Raw genomic sequence first — 20825 nt, 5'->3', positions numbered from 1 at the left:
CATTTAATAATACTATATATGATTTAAATCTATAAGTAATTCATATAAGAGAGTTTGGGCCAGGGGTCCAAACATCACATGAATTCATTTGAGACAAGGTTTAAATGAAGTAGAAGACTTCATATGATTTACTTAATAGTTTTGGACAGTATCAACTACCTAAACTACCCATATTGTCCATCAATTAAACTAGGGCATGATCATGCAAAGTGACCACACCATTTTCTTGCATACACAATTAGTGTAACTCAAATGTGAGCTATTAGAGTTGGAATTAACTTAATATCTATTTTGGTTGATTTTTAATAATTATTTGAATAGAGAAAAGTCCCTGCCTTTTTCTTTTTATCAGATTAATTCTACAGCAAATATTGACATGGGACCAGTGGCATTCTTTAGATCTTTTTACTAGCTTTCCAACCATATAAAATTCATTGAATTTGGTTAAGCCAATTTGAATCTATTGATTTTCAAAGTTTGGGCAGTATTGAATTTATTTGGAAAAGTTTAAAAGGAGTTTGAATTAATAGGGCCGGCGGGAAATGAAACTGGGCCAGATTCGAATTAAAACGGCCCAGTCCAGCCCACCACGGTCCACAGACGCGCGGCGCGCTGACAGGGTGGGGTCCAGGCGTCAGTGGCTCATAAAACCCGAAGCGATATGTTTTAAACAGAGGTGTTGGATTAGAATCTAATCCAACGGCGCTCGTTCATCGTCGTCGCCGGCGAGAGGGGTTCACTGGCGCGGCGGCACTAGGGGGTCGGAGCGCTCACCGTGGCTCCAGCTAGGGTGGGCAGTGTGCTCGAGGACGATGTCGACAACGGCGAAGCTCCTGGTACCGGCGGCTCGTCCTGGGGCGGCTCCAATCGACGGCGAGCTTCGGCGGCGATCACGGGCAGTGAGGCTTCAATTGGGCGGTGGCGGTGGCTAATCGAGGCAGTGGAGTGGCTCAGGTGGTCGAGTGAGAAGAGGGGAAGACGATGGTTTGCTTGGATTGACGCGGGGAGGTCTCCTTTTATAGGGACGCGAGGGTGCTGCGGGGCCGTGAAGAAGTCGACCATGGCGCGGCTGCTCCGGTGGTCTATCGAGCTAGGTGAGGGTGCAGGTGGGTTCGTGGCGTCATGGTGGTCCTCTGGGTGGCGACAGCTAGGGTAGGCGGTGGCTGGTTTGGTCGCCTTGCTTCCGCGTCTGCCACGGCGTTCAACGGAAGCATGTCGTCGTCTTCGGAGCCGGCGGTCACGGGTCTGTGCTGCGTGCGTGTCTGGCGGCGTCGCGGTGTCACGCAGGTGCTCAACTCGCTCACAGGGGGTCCAAGGAGTGCTCGAGGCGGTGGCGTTGCACGTGGCCAGTGCGCGTCTGCGGCGCTCACTCGCGACGTCCTTGGCATGGCGTGGCCACCACTGGGCGCGTGTGTCCCGGCGGCTATCGAGCTCCTCCTCCACCAGGGCTTGCTCTAGCATGGCCAGTAGGGTGTGGTGGCGAGCGTTGGCAAGGTGGCCAGGGTTGGAGAGCAAGGGAGAGAGGGGGAGGTCGTCGGGTTGGCGACATGGCCGGCATGGCCATGTCCTAGCCTTGCTCCTCCTCTCTCTTAGGGTTTCTATTTGGCATTGATGGTTAGAGGGGGCAGAGGAACTAGTAGGGTGCAAATGGGGTAGTTAGGGTTAGAGTAGATCACTATAGCAAATAGTGTCAAATAGTCACATAGATGCTATTTGTGAATTTTTGTTAAATTTTGATTCAATTCAAATGGTTGCAAGTTTTGAATTGTGAGTATTTCATTTAGTTAGAAATGACCAGAGGTGATGAAGTGTGGTGGTGGAATTGTTAAATTCAAGTTTTTGCAAAATTGGCTAAGTGTGAGATTGTTGCATCTATTAAAATGTTGCAACTTTGGATGAGCATAGATAATGATCAAGAAAGAATTTGGCATAGTGATCTTTACAAAAAGTGTTCACCTTGATGTTGTCTTGGATGTGGTGCAAAGAGTTAGCAAGGTTTGGTTTGAGAAATTTGAATTGCAAGGGCTCAAAGTAGTGACCAGACTATAATTGGCAGATTTGACCATTATCATATGTGAGCAAGTTTTGTATTTGAAATCCATTTGATTTGTGATTCTTTGATTCCAAAAGTTGTAATAAGTGTTTAGTAACATTATTCAACTTATGGTGAAGACCAAATTGTTCTAGGGTCAAAATTTATAAAAATGCCATAGAACATATGTGAGGGTTTTTAGGGTTTTTCATTTATTGGATTTTCTTCCTCTTTTTGATTTATTTGGTTTGTGATCTTCTCATGATCACTTTAGGGTTTTAGGGTTTAGCTTATACACATAATAAAATCATCATGGCATATCAATCCAATGCACAAGTCCTATGCATGGCACTATATGAAATTTGAAAAGTTTTTGTTGGTTTGAAATTTTGCTCTCTGGAATTCTTCTAACTTTCTTTTATTGAAATTTGGGATGTTACAAACCCTTCCCCCTTACAAAAGATCTCGTCCCGAGATCGAAAAGAAAGTTAGGTACTAAAGAGATCTGGGTACTCCTTCTTCATGAAATCTTCGCGTTCCCATGTGGCTTCATCCTCGGTATGATTGCTCCATTGTATCTTCAGAAACTTGATGCTTCGGGTGCGGGTGGTTCGGTAAGCTTCTTCCAGGATGTGAATCGGTACTTCGCGGTATGTCAAGTCCTGGTTGATATCCACCGATCGGTGATCGATGTTCTTGAACACTTCGGTCTTCTCAGGGACTTCAAGGCACTTCCGGAGGAGTGAGATATGAAACACGCCGTGCACAGCCGACATTTCCTCGGGCAACTCCAGCTAATAAGATACTTCACCTCGGCGGCTGAGGACCTTGAAGGGTCCGACATATCGGGGTGCGAGCTTTCCTTTCAGCTGAAATCTCTGCATTCCTTTCAAGGGGGATACTTTGAGATAGACGAAGTCTCCGATCTCGAAGGTCATCTCCTGACGTCTCTTGTCGGCATAGCTCTTCTGTCTCGATTGCGCCGTCTTGAGGTACTCTCGGATCTTGTGTACTTTCTCTTTGGCTTCACGAAGAACATCTGGGCCAAAAACTTGGCTTTCTCCAACTTCCGACCAGTTCAGGGGGGTACGGCATTTCCTTCCGTACAAGGCTTCAAAGGGGGCCATCTGCAGGCTAGCTTGGTAGCTGTTGTTGTAAGAGAATTCTGCGTAAGGTAAGCAGTCTTCCCACTTGGATCCGTATTCCAGTACGCATGCTCTCAGCATGTCCTCCAGTATCTGGTTGACTCTCTCAGTCTGTCCGTCGGTCTGAGGGTGATAGGCGGTGCTGAAATTTAGACGGGTTCCTAGTCCTTCATGCACTTTCTGCCAGAACCTTGAGGTGAACTGTGATCCTCTATCTGACACTATCGATTTCGGGGTTCCGTGCAGGGCGACTATTCTGGAGATGTATAGTTCAGCTAAATTTGGGCCTTGGTAGGTGGTTTTGACGGCGATGAAATGGGTGACTTTGGTCAATCTATCGACGACTACCCATATGGAATCATTGCCTTTGCTGGATTTGGGCAGTCCGGTGATAAAATCCATTCCCACGGAGTCCCACTTCCACTCCGGAATCTGCAGTGGTTGCAACAGTCCGGCTGGTCGTTGATGCTCTGCCTTGACTCTCTGACAGATGTCACACTTGGCGATGTAGCTATCGATTTCTCTCTTCATTCCGTGCCACTAGAATTGCTCCTTCAGGTCTTGGTACATCTTGGTACCTCCGGGGTGGATTGAATAAAGAGTGTCATGGGCTTCTTGCAGGATGACTTGTTTCAAGTCTGAGTCCGATGGTACGCAGAGACGTTCTTTGTACCAAAGAACTCCGGCTTCGTCTACGGTGAATCCGGGGGCTTTTCCTGCGGCTATCTGTTTCTTGATTCCATCAATGCTAACGTTGTCCTTCTGGGCTTCCTTGATCTGGCTAACCAAGGTAGGTTGGAGTTCTATGCTGGCTAGGAATCCTTCGCTAACGAGTTCTAGTCTGAACTGTTCGAACTCTTGATGCAAGCTGGGCTGTTCGGTTGCGAGCATGGAGTTCAACTGGCACGGCAGTCGACTCAAAGCATCCGCTACCACATTGGCCTTGCCGGGGTGGTAGTGAATCTCCATGTCGTAATCCTTGATCAATTCGATCCATCGGCGTTGTCTCATGTTCAGCTCCTTCTGGGTGAATATGTATTCCAGGCTCTTGTGGTCGGAGTAGATCTCGCATCGATTACCCATGAGGTAATGACGCCAAACTTGCAAGGCTAAGACCACGGCTGCAAGCTCGAGGTCATGGGTTGGGTAGTTCTGTTCATGCTGCTTTAGCTGTCTTGAAAGGTAGGATACAACCTTGCCTTCTTGCATAAGCACACATCCAAGACCAGTCTTGGAGGCGTCGCAATATACATCAAAGGGCTTTGCGATATCGGGCATGATCAGAATTGGGGCGGTTGTCATTCTACTCTTGAGCTGTTGAAAGCTCTCTTCACATTTGTCGGTCCACTCAAACTTCCTGTCCTTCTTCAGCAGTTGGGTCATTGGTTGAGCGATGCTCGAAAAACCTTCTACAAATCTGCGGTAATATCCGGCTAATCCAAGAAAAGCGCGGACCTCGGTTTGGGTGGTTGGGGCTTGCCATTCCATAACGGTCTTGATCTTGGCGGGATCTACGGCAATTCCTCCTGCAGACAAGATGTGTCCCAGGAATCCAACTTCTTCCAACCAAAACTCACACTTGCTGAACTTAGCGTACAACTTGTGATGTCTAAGGGTTTCTAAGACAGTCTCCAAATGTTGTTCATGTTCCTCTTCGGACTTGGAGTAGACGAGAATGTCGTCGATGAAGACAACGACAAACTTGTCCAAAAAGTTCATGAAGATCTTATTCATGAGATTCATGAAATAAGCGGGGGCATTGGTCAGTCCAAATGACATGACGTTGTACTCGTACAACCCATATCTGGTGGTAAAGGCAGTTTTTGGAATGTCGGTGGCTCGGATTTTCAGCTGATGGTATCCAGTTCTAAGGTCGATCTTGGAGAAAACTTTGGCTCCGGTGAGTTGATCAAACAAGTCTTCTATCTTGGGTAGGGGGTATTTGTTTTTGATGGTGACATCGTTAAGCTTACGATAGTCCGTACATAAACGATTTGCACCATCCTTCTTGTCCACAAACAAGACGGGAGATCTCCAGGGGGATGCACTCGGTCTAATCAGACCTTTGGCCAACATGTCATCTATCTGTTTCTTCAGCTCCACAAGCTCGGTTGCTTTCATGCTGTAGGCTCTCTGGGTTATGGGTCCAGTTTCGGGGATTAACTCGATGATAAACTCGATATCCCGATCCGGGGGCATACCGGGTAGATCATCCGGAAACACATCAGGGTAGCGACAAACGACCCTGATTTGATCCAGAGTTGGCTTGGATACACTTTGGTTGCAGGTAAATTTTCTGGGTAGTTTTTCAGAGATATGTTCTACTACGATACCGGTGCTGCTGGTCATGGTTATGGCTTTCTTGGCACAGTCTATCAATCCATTGTGTTTTGACATCCAGTCCATTCCTAGGACGACTTCCAAACCTTTGGTTCCCAGAATGATTAGATTGGCATAGAAATCTACATCATGGATTTTGATTGGTACATTTTTGCAAAATTTTCTGGCTTTGGTGGTTGATCCGGGAATTTGAACTATCATAACATGCTTCAAATCGAGGGGTTGAATTTTACTTGTTGATGCAAAGTCTTCGGTGACAAAAGAATGAGATGCTCCGGAATCAAACAACACTCTGGCAGGGATGTGGTTGACAGAAAACATACCCAGTACAACATCTGGTGCTTCCTGGGCTTCTTCGGCGTTCATGTGGTAGAGGCGGCCGTTGCGGTTATTGGGGTTGTTCGGGGCGAACTTCTTGCCGGTGGAGACACGGCGTTGCTGCTGAGCAGGTGCAGCGGTGTTGCCGGCGAGTTTGGCGAGACGCTTGGGACACTCGTTGGAGTAGTGCCCCACTACACCACACTCATAGCAAGTGATGGTGGTCTTGTCCTGCTTGTTCGCAACGGGGATGGCGTTGCTTCCGGTTCTGGGAGCGGTGTTGGTGTTGTTGTTGTTGGGGGCTCTGGGTGGAGCGCGGTTGTAGTTATTGTTGTTGTTGTAGCCTCCTGGCTTGGAGTTTCCTCCACTCCGGTTCTGGTAACCGGGGCGCGAGTTCTGCATCTGGGGTTTGTTGTTATTGCCTCTCGGAGTGAAACCTCCGCTTGAGCTAGGGCGATACTTCTGGGTGTGGCTAGATCCACTCTGGTTCATCATGCGGCGCTTGCGGTTCTCATTGGCTTGGTTCAACTTGCCCTCCATCTGGATGGCGGAGTCGACAAGGGCTTCAAGGTCGGCGAAGGGGATGTTGACGAGGACAGTCTGCATCTCATCATGCAGTCCGTTCAGGAATCTCTCCTTCCTCTTCTCAACGGTGTCGGTCTCATCAGGGGCGTACCTCGACAGTGTAAGAAACTTGTCGCGGTATTCTACCACCGTCATGCGACCTTGTTTCAGTTCACGGAACTCATCCCTCATCTTTTTGATAAGACCCGGGGGTACATGGTACTTGCTGAACTTTAGCTTGAAATCATGGCACGGGTGCTTGTCCACCAAGCGCGGGCTGGTCCAGCGAGATAGTGGGTTGCAAACAAGACCTTCTCGTTGGCTTCCACTCCGGCTACTTCCAGGTTGTTCTCCATAGTCTGGAGCCAGTCGTCGGTGTCGAGGGGTTCCTCGGTCTTGCTAAACACCGGAGGGTTGGTGTTCTGGAAGTTCTTGAGCTTGGATCCGGGGTGGTCATGATTTCCAGGACCTTGATTGGCAATGTTCTGCAAGGCTGCGATGTTGGCTTGACGTTCAGCTCTTTCGGTCTCCCTGTCAGCAAGCAGGGTTTGCAGCAGTTGCATCATCGCATCGTTGGTGCGATTGGGAGGGGCCATCTGAAGATAGAGAAGATCATGAGATAAGACGGAACACTTCTATGGTTTATTTTGGGTAAGTTAAAAAAAAACATTTGAAAACTTGTAATCTTTTCATGACAAACATAACATTCATTCATTCATTCCACACATAGTACAAACTAACACACTCATACTCCAATGGTTTTAAGAACCATTCTCATGCTACGATACAAAGGACGGGATACAACTCACACCTATATAAGTGAAACTAGTGCAACTACTCCTCATCCTCGACGTCGATCGGGAGGTAGTCGTCAGGTCCTGCCTCCAGGAACTCGTAGTCCTCCTCCTCGGTGAACTCGTCCTCCTTAAAGTCGTCGTCGTCGCTCAGGAAGGCTCCTCCTCCCTGAAGGTCGATACCTCTGCCATCATCCTCCAGCTCCCGAATCTGATCCTCCTGGGCCTTGATAGTGGCCTCAAGTGACGCGATCTTGGCGCGAAGGCGCTCAATCGTAGCGTCCTTCCTGGCACGCTGCTGGCGAAGGCTCTTGCGGTCGTTGTTGAGTAGCTTGATCGCCTCACCCTGCTCGATGATGTGAGCATGGGTCTGGTTCGCGTAAGCGCGAGTGGCGTCGAGATCCTTCTGAGTCTGGTAGAGCATGAAGTCCAGGTGCTCAGCGTGGTGCCTCAACTGCGGGTGCGGCTGCAGCTCCATGGGCACTCCCATGGCATCACGCCTCACGAGATGCGCGAAGCGCGAAGCGAGGATGCGCACCACGTTCTGTCCACAGAGGCGCGCAAGTGTCTCCTGAAGGCCACGTGCGAGTCCGTCGAGCCAGTTGCTCTCACGGAAGGAGAAGAGGATCCTCTCTGAAGTAGGAGGCTCCATCTTGCCCCTCAAGTCGGCGGTGATGATCCACTGCAACTCTCCTCCAGGAGTGTCGTCCACCTGAATCCCGTGGAACTCAGGGTGCGGGCGCTCGAGGAAGTCCGAAAGGGCGTTGAGGTCGTGCTCGAAGATCAAGCTCCCTCCGTTCCCAAGCTGGTAAAACTTGGTGTTGATGGGTTCATTCGGCTCCATCTGAAAGAGAATTTGGATGAGTAAGTTAGAGAGTGCAAAGTGTGGCAAAATTTTAAGTAGATTCAATAAGATAGAACATGATTCATCAAATTTTTGGAAAAGTCTCCAAGGCAAGAGTGTAAGTAAATTTTCACAAATATTCTCTTCATTTGATTTCAAAGTTAAGTTTTTCAGAACGCCCATTCTAACTAAGGTCTTCTAAGGTCAAACAATGGCTCTGATACCAACTTGTCAACACCCGGATTTTTAAGTCCGGATGCCTATTATGTCATACATCGCAATCCCAGGAATATTGTTGTTGCGAGGCATAATAGTTAAGTATCACAGTCATCATTCATTACAAACCATAAGGTCTTACAAATTGGAATCACATGATCCATATTACACGAATAGTTGATCTATTGATCAACGAACAAACACAAGTTCATAGCGGAAGCGTAAGATACAAGGACTCTTTAGTCCATAGGCCAACGCTTGATGTTGGAAGACTCCTAGTTGTCGTAGGTGTCCTGCTGGTCATCTCCTTGTTCATCTTCATACTCTGGCCATTTGAATAGCCAGGGACAAAGCCATGAGTACTTCAAGTACTCGCAAACTAATACTAATGTAAGTGCTAGGCATTTCTAGTAAGGTTTGCTAAACTCTAGTTTCTTTGCATAAACCCAATTTTAGTTCACAAGTATTTGAGTAAAAGCTTATTCATATGCCAACTAACTCAAATGGGAACATTAGTGTCATTCCCACCATTCAAGTGGTGATTTCAATTCAATTCACCACAAGTCTTTTCACCATCTTAATTCAACATCATTTTCAAAGATATGACATCGGAAACTGTATGGCCTTTCCAACCGTCCGTAACCGTGGACGCGGCTATTCGAATAGATTTGCACTCTGCAAAGGTTGCACACTTGTGCCACAACATTTGATTTCATCCGTCGGGATTACCCCGAATCATCGTAACACAGTACGCGGATCATCAACCATAACCTTTCACTTACAAATCCTGGTATGAGCACCTCTCCCCATGAGCTTGGCCTCCCAGTGAAGACCAACTGTCAACCTGGGAACTGCACAGGGCTTGGCCGTACAATTCACCTCAATTTCACATCATTTCTCAACAACGGAGGCAGCCTCAAGCGTAACCCCTATGACGTGTGTTCAGAGGGAACTCATACTAAGATGCATAAACTTCCAGTTAAGCCCTACCCATAATCAGGTATCGTGGGGGTACTCAATAATTGGAAAGGTATCGCATTCAAACCAATATCATGTTTATCAAAAATCGCCATCTTCTCTTGGTCATATTCACTTTCAAAAATCATTCAATGGAATGCTTCATCATTCCAAGGTTTCAAATTCCATTCAAGTCACCTTGTTCCCATCTAGAGTAGTCAAGTTTTATTCATTAGCACTAGCTCTAAATCATGAGGGGTGCTATCTTGCTTTGCTTCATGGAGACTAACTTTACTACTCTAGTGAATTTCTCTACTTTGACCAAAGTTAACTATAAAAGTAACTTGTTGAGAAAACAAGTAAAACTTGTAAGGTATAAACTTGGGAGAGGCTTATGTAAGAAAAGATAAGATTTATGGTGCCTTGCCCCAAGGGGCTTTGCACTTTGCAAGAATATTAGCTTGCCTTGGTAGTTATCAAAATTCTCCTCCTCCTCCTCTTGGTAGCAACCTTCTTCTTCCGTGTACTCTCCGGTGCTAGCGTCTAAATTTAAATACGAGTATAATTACTCACTAATTCAATGGCTATTCCATACATCACATATAATCACACAAACTATTCTAGGCACACAATTAATTTAATTTGGGTGCATTGTTTGTGTGGCTTGGGGAGAATTTACTTCTTTTTACTTAATATGTGAATGATAGTTTCCATAGGGTTCTTGAGGAATAATTTCCTCTCATTGAAATCTTCTTAAGATTTAATTTCTCAACAATCATACATGAACTTATATTGACCTAAGTCAAACCTTCATGATCATCATTTGAGAAAATGATTTAAATGGGGTAGATCACCTCATATCATTTAATAATACTATATATGATTTAAATCTCTAAGTAATTCATATAAGAGAGTTCATTTGAGACAAGGTTTAAATGAAGTAGAAGACTTCATATGATTTACTTAATAGTTTTGGACAGTATCAACTACCTAAACTAGCCATATTGTCCATCAATTAAACTAGGGCATGATCATGCAAAGTGACCACACCATTTTCTAGCATTAACAATTAGTGTAAGTCAAATGTGAGCTATTAGAGTTGGAATTAACTTAATATCTATTTTGGTTGATTTTTAATAATTATTTGAATAGAGAAAAGTCCCTGCCTTCTTCTTTTTATCAGATTAATTCTACAGCAAATATTGACATGGGACCAGTGGCATTCTTTAGATCTTTTTACTAGCTTTCCAACCATATAAAATTCATTGAATTTGGTTAAACCAATTTGAATCTATTGATTTTCAAAGTTTGGGCAGTATTGAATTTATTTGGAAAAGTTTAAAAGGAGTTTGAATTAATAGGGCCGGCGGGAAATGAAACTGGGCCAGATTCGAATTAAAACGGCCCAGTCTAGCCCACTACGGTCCACAGACGCGCGGCGCGCTGACAGGGTGGGGTCCAGGCATCAGTGGCTCATAAAACCCGAAGCGGTACGTTTTAAACAGAGGCGTTGGATTAGAATCTAATCCAACGGCGCTCGTTCATCGTCGTCGCCGGCGAGAGGGGTTCACTGGCGCGGCGGCACTAGGGGGTCGGAGCGCTCACCGTGGCTCCAGCTAGGGTGGGCAGTGTGCTCGAGGACGATGTCGATGACGGCGAAGCTCCTGGTACCGGCGGCTCGTCCTGGGGCGGCTCCAATCGACGGCGAGCTTCGGCGGCGATCACGGGCAGTGAGGCTTCAATTGGGCGGCGTTGGTGGCTAATCGAGGCAGTGGAGTGGCTCAGGTGGTCGAGTGAGAAGAGGGGAAGACGATGGTGTGCTTGGATTGACGCAGGGAGGTCTCCTTTTATGGGGACGCGAGGGTGCTACGGGGCTGTGAAGAAGTCGACCATGGCGCGGCTGCTCCGGTGGTCTATCGAGCTAGGCGAGGGTGCAGGTGGGTTCGTGGCGTCATGGTGGTCCTCTGGGTGGCGACAGCTAAGGTAGGCGGTGGCTGGTTTGGTCGCCTTGCTTCCGCGTCTGCCGCGGCGTTCAACGGAAGCATGTCGTCGTCTCCGGCGCCGGCGGTCACGGGTCTGTGCTGCGAGCGTGTCTGGCGGCGTCGCGGTGTCACGCAGGTGCTCAACTCGCTCACAGGGGGTCCAAGGAGTGCTCGAGGCGGTGGCGTTGCACGTGGCCAGTGCGCGTCTGCGGCGCTCACTCGCGACGTCCTCGGCATGGCGTGGCCACCACTGGGCGCGTGTGTCCCGGCGGCTGTCGAGCTCCTCCTCGACCAGGGCTTGCTCTAGCATGTCCAGTAGGGTGTGGGGGCGAGCGTTGGCAAGGTGGCCAGGGTTGGAGAGCAAGGGAGAGAGGGGGAGGTCGTCGGGTTGGCGACATGGCCGGCATGGCCATGTCCTAGCCTTGCTCCTCCTCTCTCTTAGGGTTTCTATTTGGCATTGATGGTTAGAGGGGGCAGGGGAACCAGTAGGGTGCAAATGGGGTAGTTAGGGTTAGAGTAGATCACTATAGCAAATAGTGTCAAATAGTCACATAGATGCTATTTGTGAATTTTTGTTAAATTTTGATTCAATTCAAATGGTTGCAAGTTTTGAATTGTGAGTACTTCATTTAGTTAGAAATGACCAGAGGTGATGAAGTGTGGTGGTGGAATTGTTAAATTCAAGTTTTTGCAAAATTGGCTAAGTGTGAGATTGTTGCATCTATTAAAATGTTGCAACTTTGGATGAGCATAGCTAATGATCAAGAAAGAATTTGGCATGGTGATCTTTACCAAAAGTTTTCACCTTGATGTTGTCTTGGATGTGGTGCAAAGAGTTAGCAAGGTTTGGTTTGAGAAATTTGAATTGCAAGGGCTCAAAGTAGTGACCAGACTATAATTGGCAGATTTGACCATTATCATATGTGAGCAAGTTTTGTATTTGAAATCCATTTGATTTGTGATTCTTTGATTCCAAAAGTTGTAATAAGTGTTTAGTAACATTATTCAACTTATGGTGAAGACCAAATTGGTCTAGGGTCAAAATTTATAAAAATGCCATAGAGCATATGTGAGGGTTTTTAGGGTTTTTCATTTATTGGATTTTCTTCCTCTTTTTGATTTATTTGGTTTGTGATCTTCTCATGATCACTTTAGGGTTTTAGGGTTTAGCTTATACACATAATAACAATCATCATGGCATATCAATCCAATGCACAAGTCCTATGCATGGCACTATATGAAATTTGAAAAGTTTTTGTTGGTTTGAAATTTTGCTCTCTGGAATTCTTCTAACTTTCTTTTATTGAAATTTGGGATGTTACATTTATCTTATTGGAGAGACACCACTAGTGAACTGTGGATCCCGGTCCATTCTTTTACATCTGAAATACAATCTACTACAATCATTGTTCTCTGCTGTTCTTTGCAAACAAACATCATTCTCCACACCATACGTTTAATCCTTTGTTTACAGCAAGCCGGTGAGATTGACAACCTCACTGTTAAGTTGGGCAAAGTATTTTGATTGTGTTGTGCAGGTTCCATGTTGGCGCCGGAATCCCTGGTGTTGCGCCGCACTACACTCCTTCATCAACAACCTTCACATGGCCTTCATCTCCTACTGGTTCGATAAACCTTGGTTTCTTACTGAGAAAACTTGCTGCTGTACGCATCACACCTTCCTCTTGGGGTTCCCAACGGACGTGTGCTTCACGCGTCATCACTGCTCCGGGGGAAACCCTAGATCCAGCCAGGATCGGACGATGACGGCGCTCCCTACGTCGTGCTACCTCTTGGGGCATCGTTTTTGGAGCAGCGACTGGATGGAGGTGGTTTTTTGGTGGAGTGGTGTTCATCTACCACGTTGTTGTCGATGATTCTCAGCCGCGTGGAGCTGCGGGGTATCGAAGACGGGCGAGGACTGCTGGACGCGTGCAGGATGGTGGAGCTGTCTGGTGTTATGGTGACATCGACGACAGGCCTGGCATGGTCAATGTGTTGATCTCGCTTGAAGATGGGTTCGAGATAGATGGCGGTTGCGAACTCTGCGATGTGTGAAATGGTACATCCTCAGGGTTTTGCTTTTTGGATGATGTTTGTTGGTGTATCGTCAGGGAGTATGACCTTGTTCATGGTCACCCACTTCATCGTAAGTATAGCGAGTTGTCGCTAGGAAGGAGGCTTCAAGTAAATCTTTGTATTTCCCTTGTAAGACACTGCGAATAATTTAATAAAGCAAAAAAGTTGTGTGCATCCTTTGGATGCAGAGGCTGGGGTTATGCTCCTTTATCGAAAAAAAAGGCGAGACTCAGTCTGCTGCTTTGCATGCGGTTGAATCTCGTTACTTCTGAAAATTTGATGGCATGTCTTTCGTGAAAATTGGTTCACTAATTAAACAATTCTATTGGTCTAATCTTTAACCATTTTCAGATTGTCTTATACAGTGCCGGAGCTTGGGCTGATCCAACCAAATCCCTGCTGTTTCTCAACTGAATGATCATGGGCTGCACCCCCTCCCCCCGCCCCCCGAACTGAACATAGCTCCGCCAGTGGTCTTATACATTAAGTCGATACATGTAGAAGCTATTTTAATATCATGTAATCCATATATTGTTCAATAAATTAATTGTCAAAGTTAAATCTTGAAGCTGTCTGCTTCTATATTTCATCATGGAGTGACCAAAGTAATAATTATTATAATAATTCAATGGATATGATTGGATTACTTCGAAACTTTATATGCTTTATTTTTTAATGCTGTCTAGAAAAGAAATTTAGTTCTTACAATGACTCAATGTTGCTCTCTGAAGTAGTATAAATATGGGTCGTGGATCATTTTATTCTTCACAACAAAATTTAACAATGTCCTCAAAAGTTAACTGAGTGGGGATAGCTAGGGGGAAATTAAATAAAGAACTGTACAAAATGATACAACATCCATCTAAAATTAGTAAATGTTGTGATTTTTTTGTAGAAAAACTTCTCTTACTTTAGTTAATGTTGGGTTGAATCTTTAGCATAACTTTATGTGTGTTGGTGATTTATCTCATTTCCTTTACCCTTCCCGTAAAACATGCAGGTGATGGATTCGACCGGCGAGCATGAGGCGGATCATGCTGACTTATTCGACAAGACGGGTCTCGTGATGGCCGGGTGCCTAGTGATCGGAGGAGCTCTAGTGACACTAGGGATAGTGTTCGTCTATAGGTTTATAGATTTGCCACATTAGAGAAGCAACTTAGAAGACGAAAGCTCCCCTTCGGCTTGTACCCACCGAAGGGGACTACTTACCTAGCCGGGGATGGGCATACCGTCTGTGCGGTATGCCTTTCCCGGTTCACCTGGTGTGCCCGCATTGCTGTCTCAGGGCGGAGGTGGCCCTCGAGAGCCCGCGCTACCCCATGTGCGGGGCAGCGGTGGCTTGATAGTTTATTGTGTGAGGTTTGATAAGGACTTGACAGATTATTGTATGACGCTATGCGAACTTAATATTGATCCGTATTTACTGTGGTTTGTATGAAAGACCTTCTTTGTTGAAATGTTCCAAAAGTTCCTAACATAAAAACAAAAAAAATTCTACTTTCGTAAACTAAGGGCGGGAAGGAAGAAGGCGAGCATATCTTCTAAATTAATCATACTCAACTCAGCCCTTCCTAGGACGGGGTATTGCCTGTCCCGATAAATAGATAATTCCAGAAGTAATAAAAAGGAGTAAATAAAATATTGTATATATTCATATAATTGTAATTGAAGATGGCCATTTTACAAAAAAAAGCACATGATTAGGTAGTATGGGCTTTCGTTCGGGTGGCCCATTATTTTCCGATAGTTCACTTATGACTTGGTTCTCGTCCCGCGTATGTTTCTGGGCTTTGGGTTCACCTTTACAAGCTTTTTCTGAATGATGTATGTTGACCTAGTCGGCACGGACCAGGCGCCGCACACCCTCAGGTGGGCGGGTTGAGCCAGCCCAACATTTCGTTTCACTTTTTCTTTATTTTTTTTCTTTTTTTCTTTTTTTCTTTTCTGCCTTTTCTTTTTACGTTTTTAAAAGATAAAATGTTTTTAAATCTGTAATTTCAAAATTTAAAACATTATCTTCAAAAAGTTAATATTTTTATGTATGAACAATTTTCCAATTTGAATAATTTTGAAATTTGATCCAAACTCATTCTAAAGGGAGGGTAACTTCTGACGAGCGGAGTGACGCCCGTCGTCGGTAGGCTTGGGCCAAAGCGTAGCCCAAACAGACCATAAGCCGTTACACACCTACATTTCTCGAGAGGAACAACACAATTAAGAGGTGATCATGCGGACGAATCAACGAGTCCCAACAGAATCAGCGCCACAATCACACCGTCATAAGCTAGAACAGGACACGGAGACAGTAAACACCAGAAGAGATGGCCATCAACCCCTAAACACTAGCTAGGCAGGTTGATCTTTACTTTGCACACATGCTCGAAAGGTACGGGACAAGCCCTCAAATTACATGATTACTAGCTAGTACATTGCATCCACACCTTTCATCACCTCCCAGCTTCTTCTCGGTCCTCCGAAATTTCAGCGAACCAGGTATAGGTAGCATCAGGAGCAAAAAAAACGCATCGGAAAAGACGCAACTGGGAAAAGCGGCACTCGAGTGGGGTGTTTGGCACGAGGAAATGACGATGCCGCGCGCGCATCACCGTCGTCGTCGTCGTCGGGAACGAGGTTCGACATGATATGATCGTGCTGTGACAGCATCATGGCCGCTCTCCTTATCACTGCTCGCACGCACAACAATGCAAGGAGAGTCCATGGCGAACGCGCGCGGATCCCCATGCTACGCGACGCAGCTGAGGCCCAGGCACCCGCCGATCCACAGGCCTTTCGCCAGCCGCTTCTGCAAGAAACACGGAATAACAAGCACTCTGTCAGTAAGATAAGACCATCATTAGATTAGACAGTAAGCAAGCACAGGGTGGTGGTGGTACTGCATAATTTTGTCAGTTTCGACGATCCATCGGATTTCGGGGCCCGGGATCAGTGAATAGGTATAGAGACTGGGAGAGGTGCAGGTAGAGGTAGGTACCCTTGGCTTGTGGCAGAGCATGTCGGGCGGGATCACGTAGAGGTCCTCGTCCACGGCTTTGACCGCCCTGCGCGTCGTCTGGTATTTTGCGGACGGCATAGTGGGGGCCCCGGCGCCAGTCTTCTTCTTCGTCGCGTGCTGCTCCTGCAGCCCCACCACCACCTTCTGCCTCTGCCTCCTCTGCGCCTCCTCGTCGGCCATCTCCATTGTAGCGCTGCTCCACGTTACCGCCTACCGAAGTAATAACAGCACCATTAATTCTTACTGCGGGTATGTCTGTAGAAACTTTATGAAAGTTGAATGCTCGCCAGCTTCTTATTTTTGGGCCAAAATGGCGCTTAAGGACCATTGAATACTAAAAGATGTGCTACAAGTGTATTAGTGTTTCATTCCAGTGGAAGGACCAAAGTTTCGGTAAGAAAACTCGGAGGTGGCCGAGATTTCCGGTTACCTCTCGAGATTTTGAACAAAAAAATGTATATCTTTTTTGAATATAATGTTTGGGTCAGGAGGAAGCGAATGTACCGGAAATGAGTTAGGGCGCACGGTTATAGCAAAGGAGGAATACGTGCACTTAAGATTGGACTAACCAATCAGCCTAAATTCAAACCAAATTTAAATAAACTATGCTTTTTTTAGATAATAAAAAAATTATTGGAGTGGGCTAGGAGTTTCGGTTACCGGCGCAACCCCAGTATTTCACTCGGTAACCGAATCCCTGGAAGGACCAGGTTTTCTTCTCGCTTTTTTGCCTTTTTCTCCAAAAGGAACTTACATTTCTCCTAAGTTGCTCCAAAACAGTTACCTACACTGTGCTAGCTACCCCGCAAAAAAAAAAGCTACACTCAGCTAGCTTTCCAACAAAATAGCTCATCCTAAACAAGTGCGAAGCTCTAGTCAAAGTGTCAAATAAAACTAAGTATTAGTGTGATCTACAAAAGTACAATCATCAGTTCATCACGAAGTGTTTTAAGAAAGTACTAGGATCAGAGAGAAAGCTCCAAAGACAAACTTTTCAGCTAGCTAGCTTGACAAAACAACTTAGGTATTTATGCCCTACAACGTGTGCTCAGCCGATAGATCTTGTACTAAACGGCACATAATTAGTGAGCAATTACTACTCACCTTTTTGGCCGGCTTGGGCGGCGGGGAGGCTGGCAGAGCAATGACCATTCCGCCGCCGGCCTGCATGGCGGACTCGAAGTACTGGGTGACCGGCCAGTCGCCGCCGCCGGCGTACCCGTACCCGTACCCGCCGTGGTCGTAGTAGTTCCACTCCCCGAACGCCGGGATCCGCCGCGGCCTCGCCCTCACATTCTGCAGCGACACACACGCGCGCAATAGCAATGCATTAACGACCAGCCAAGATGTGGGCAGAGACAGGCAGAAGCAACTGGCCGCAGGTAGAAGAAGATCCATGGGAGCGATGCTTGCTACGTACCTTCATGGCGGCAGTGCAGCGACGGCCGGGGTGAGCTCTGCCCGTCAAGCTGAAGAGACGAAGGAGGCTGGCTCGCTAGCTACAGATACTGGAGTAGTGGAGCAGCACTCTAGCTGTCGAGGGTATGCGACTGGGTGTGCGAGACACGCACGACGGTCCATGTATTTGTAGAGCGAGACAAGCGGGAATGGAGGGAGAATGTCGTGTCCGTGGTCGAGCGGGCCGGAGTAGGTGGTCGCAGAAAGGAAGCAGAGCAGGTGCACTGACGGCAGCGCAATGACAGGTGGGGACCACCTACCACTTGTGTATACTACAGTCTACAGGTCAATGAGCTGATGGAAGATGTGGGCGCGACACACTGTGGCTGACTCGCGGACGTGTAGCGCTGACCACGACGTGTACCAGGCTCGCGTACGCCGGGCGTGAGCTTTCGCGCTGTTTAGCGTACGTCGTCGCTTTTCTTACGTGGCTGATGTGCAATGTCGTAGACGGACCAGACGTGTAGCAGGAACGGTGTTACAGTACATAGTACGAGTAGTGCTGCGCTGCAACTGTTTAGCACCGATCATCCATGGTCACTCCTGTCTTGTGGATTTTTTCTTTTCCTTCCCATCTCTACCAATACGCAACTATTTGATTCAGTTGCCGCGGGCCTCCCGTTATGCACTATTTGAGCGAAAAAATATATACTTTTTCGTTAATTTTACGAATAATATTATTTTTGAACTTTTTTTGGAAATAATACGGGATCGGGGAGGGTTTTCCCGAAAGGGCCTTGTCGGGCACAGCTTTCTCGAAAAGAAGATTTCCTAGCACCTGGGCCGGCAAAGTTGGTCAGGCACAACTTTCACGGAAATGGTAGGCAACATGCCGGTCGAGCCAGAGATTCTCAAGGTGGGTCGTCGGGAAAGCCTTCCCCAGTTAGTGCCTTCGCACGTCATAAATCGGGCCGACGCCCTTCTTCCTCCTCGCTTCTTCACCCTTACTTCCCTCCGCTCTCTTATTGCTCTCCAATTTGAGCCCCGTTTTTTGCCATTCCCCACCAAATCCAGTAAGTAGATCAAATAGACATCAATAGAAAATTTGATAAATTGATGCGTTGGTTTGTGGAGATGTTTTGGCGGTGGTGCTCCGTTGCTGCTACTAAGTGGTGGTGCTTGTCATGGTTTTGCCGCTAACGAAGTTGTTTCGCACGCTTCAAGGGTAAACCATAATCTCTCATTGTTTATATATATGTTAGTGGATTCAGTTTATGTTGGGTAGCTGGTATGGTCAGGCATTTGTGTGTATATTGGCACGTTTGATTAAGTACATATTTAGTTGGCCAAGTAGTATTTTTTTTAGTTGGCCTGGTAGTAAACACACATTTAGTTGGTTTGGTAGTAAATCTTTGTTAAGTTGGTTCGGTAGTAATATTTTTAAAAATTGTGTCGGTAGTAGTTGTTTATTTAGTTGGTCATAGTTCGTAGCTTTTGACGAAACTGAACTTTGTATAGGTGGGCAGGTATGTCTGATTTACTGAAATTTGTTGTCCGAACAACACTGGTTGGAGCTGATCCGAGTAACTTTCAGTCTATGTGGAGTTGGATTTGTAGGCCCCGAAAACATAGTGTGTTTGTCTGTTCACGGAGTGGTTGACAGTAAATTTCGAACTTAATCTTGAAACATACATTGTTGGTGTGCATGCTTTATGGAGCAGCTCTAGTACAAACAGTTGGTTAGAAGCGTGCGAGCGTAATCGGAAACATGCTTCACCCCATTGGCATACCTACATGTAAAAATTTAATAAATAGCAATCAGTAGAATGATAAATCTGAATATTGATAAGAAAAAGCTACAAACCTCAAAATTACAGGCATTCTCTTTTCTATTGATTTCTCACGAGACTCATGAACAAGAATTACAAGCCGGCGCCCTCTCAAGTCATTCATGATAGCATTCCTTGTCTCATGTGCACAAGCTTTCACCAACTCACGCATTTCAGGAGAAGTTATTTGGAAATTTCGAGGAGCATTTTCACCAAGAACATTTGCAACCTGCGTATCCTTGCTTTTGTACCATCCCACCATTTTCAGAAAGTTTCCCTTATTGCTCGAGCTCGGGGACTCATTGTGTCCATGGAAAGCATGAGCTTGCAAAAGGAGAAATTTTACAACACCTAAAATTATAATCATGCAAGCTTTGTATAGCTTCTCCTTTTCTATGCTTTTCTTAGACCACACATGAGCTACACTTCGTCTACGAATTTTTAAAGCAAGAACATGCTTTCTCACCTTGTTGTGAATGATATAAAAAAAATTCCAACATGAGCGATGAAAGTTTATAATCCATTTCTTTAATTAACAAAACCTTTTTTTGGTGAATGCATCATTACCATAGTTTCCTATCTTTGGTGCCTTAACGAGATAACAATAAAAATAAAAGGTTGCTTCTTTCCCCCACCTACAATTCCACCTAAAAAACAAAAGAGTAAAAGTCTTTGACTCGATCTTAACTGGCCTTCATTGGCCCAGCCACGTCATCACATGCTCCGGCTCGAGTATGGCTCGCCTCCATCGTGGCCAGCTTTGGCGTCGCCAACTTCAGCTTGGTGTGTGATGGCCTATCCACCCATGCTTTGTGAGACTTAAAGCGTGTAAGTGGGTTTAGGAGAGAACAGAGTGGTTAGCATAAAGCCACAACATTTCTAGCTAGATTAACAAAGGTACCATTTCGTGGTTTCGGGACAAAAACACACCATTATTTTTTCAAAAAGCAGTAAACGCGAACTAACAATGAATTGATATGTTTCTAATCCGTGGGATGCATTATTATGCCAATTTGCTGACATGGACTGAACCCACTTGTGAGCTCGCACTAACAAAACCTTTTTTTTGTAAATTTAGGTAAAAAAATAGGAGTAGTAATTTTATGCTAACAACTGAAAGAAAAAGATAAGACATGAGTAAGAGCTAAGGAAGCGAGGTGAGACCCACGTGTGTAGTTTTTCTTGAAGTGCCTATCAAATATTTATGGCCACGTTTTGAGTTGTTTGACCTCTTGAGCAGTCGACCATGAGAGGAAATTCAGATACTTCCTCGGATCAGTTTAACAGAGCCGTACATAGTTTAAGAAACTA

The sequence above is a fragment of the Lolium rigidum genome, chromosome 4, assembly GCF_022539505.1.
Source record: "Lolium rigidum isolate FL_2022 chromosome 4, APGP_CSIRO_Lrig_0.1, whole genome shotgun sequence".
NCBI classification, from domain to species: Eukaryota; Viridiplantae; Streptophyta; class Magnoliopsida; order Poales; family Poaceae; genus Lolium; species Lolium rigidum.
Note: the sequence above shows the minus strand (reverse complement) of the source record.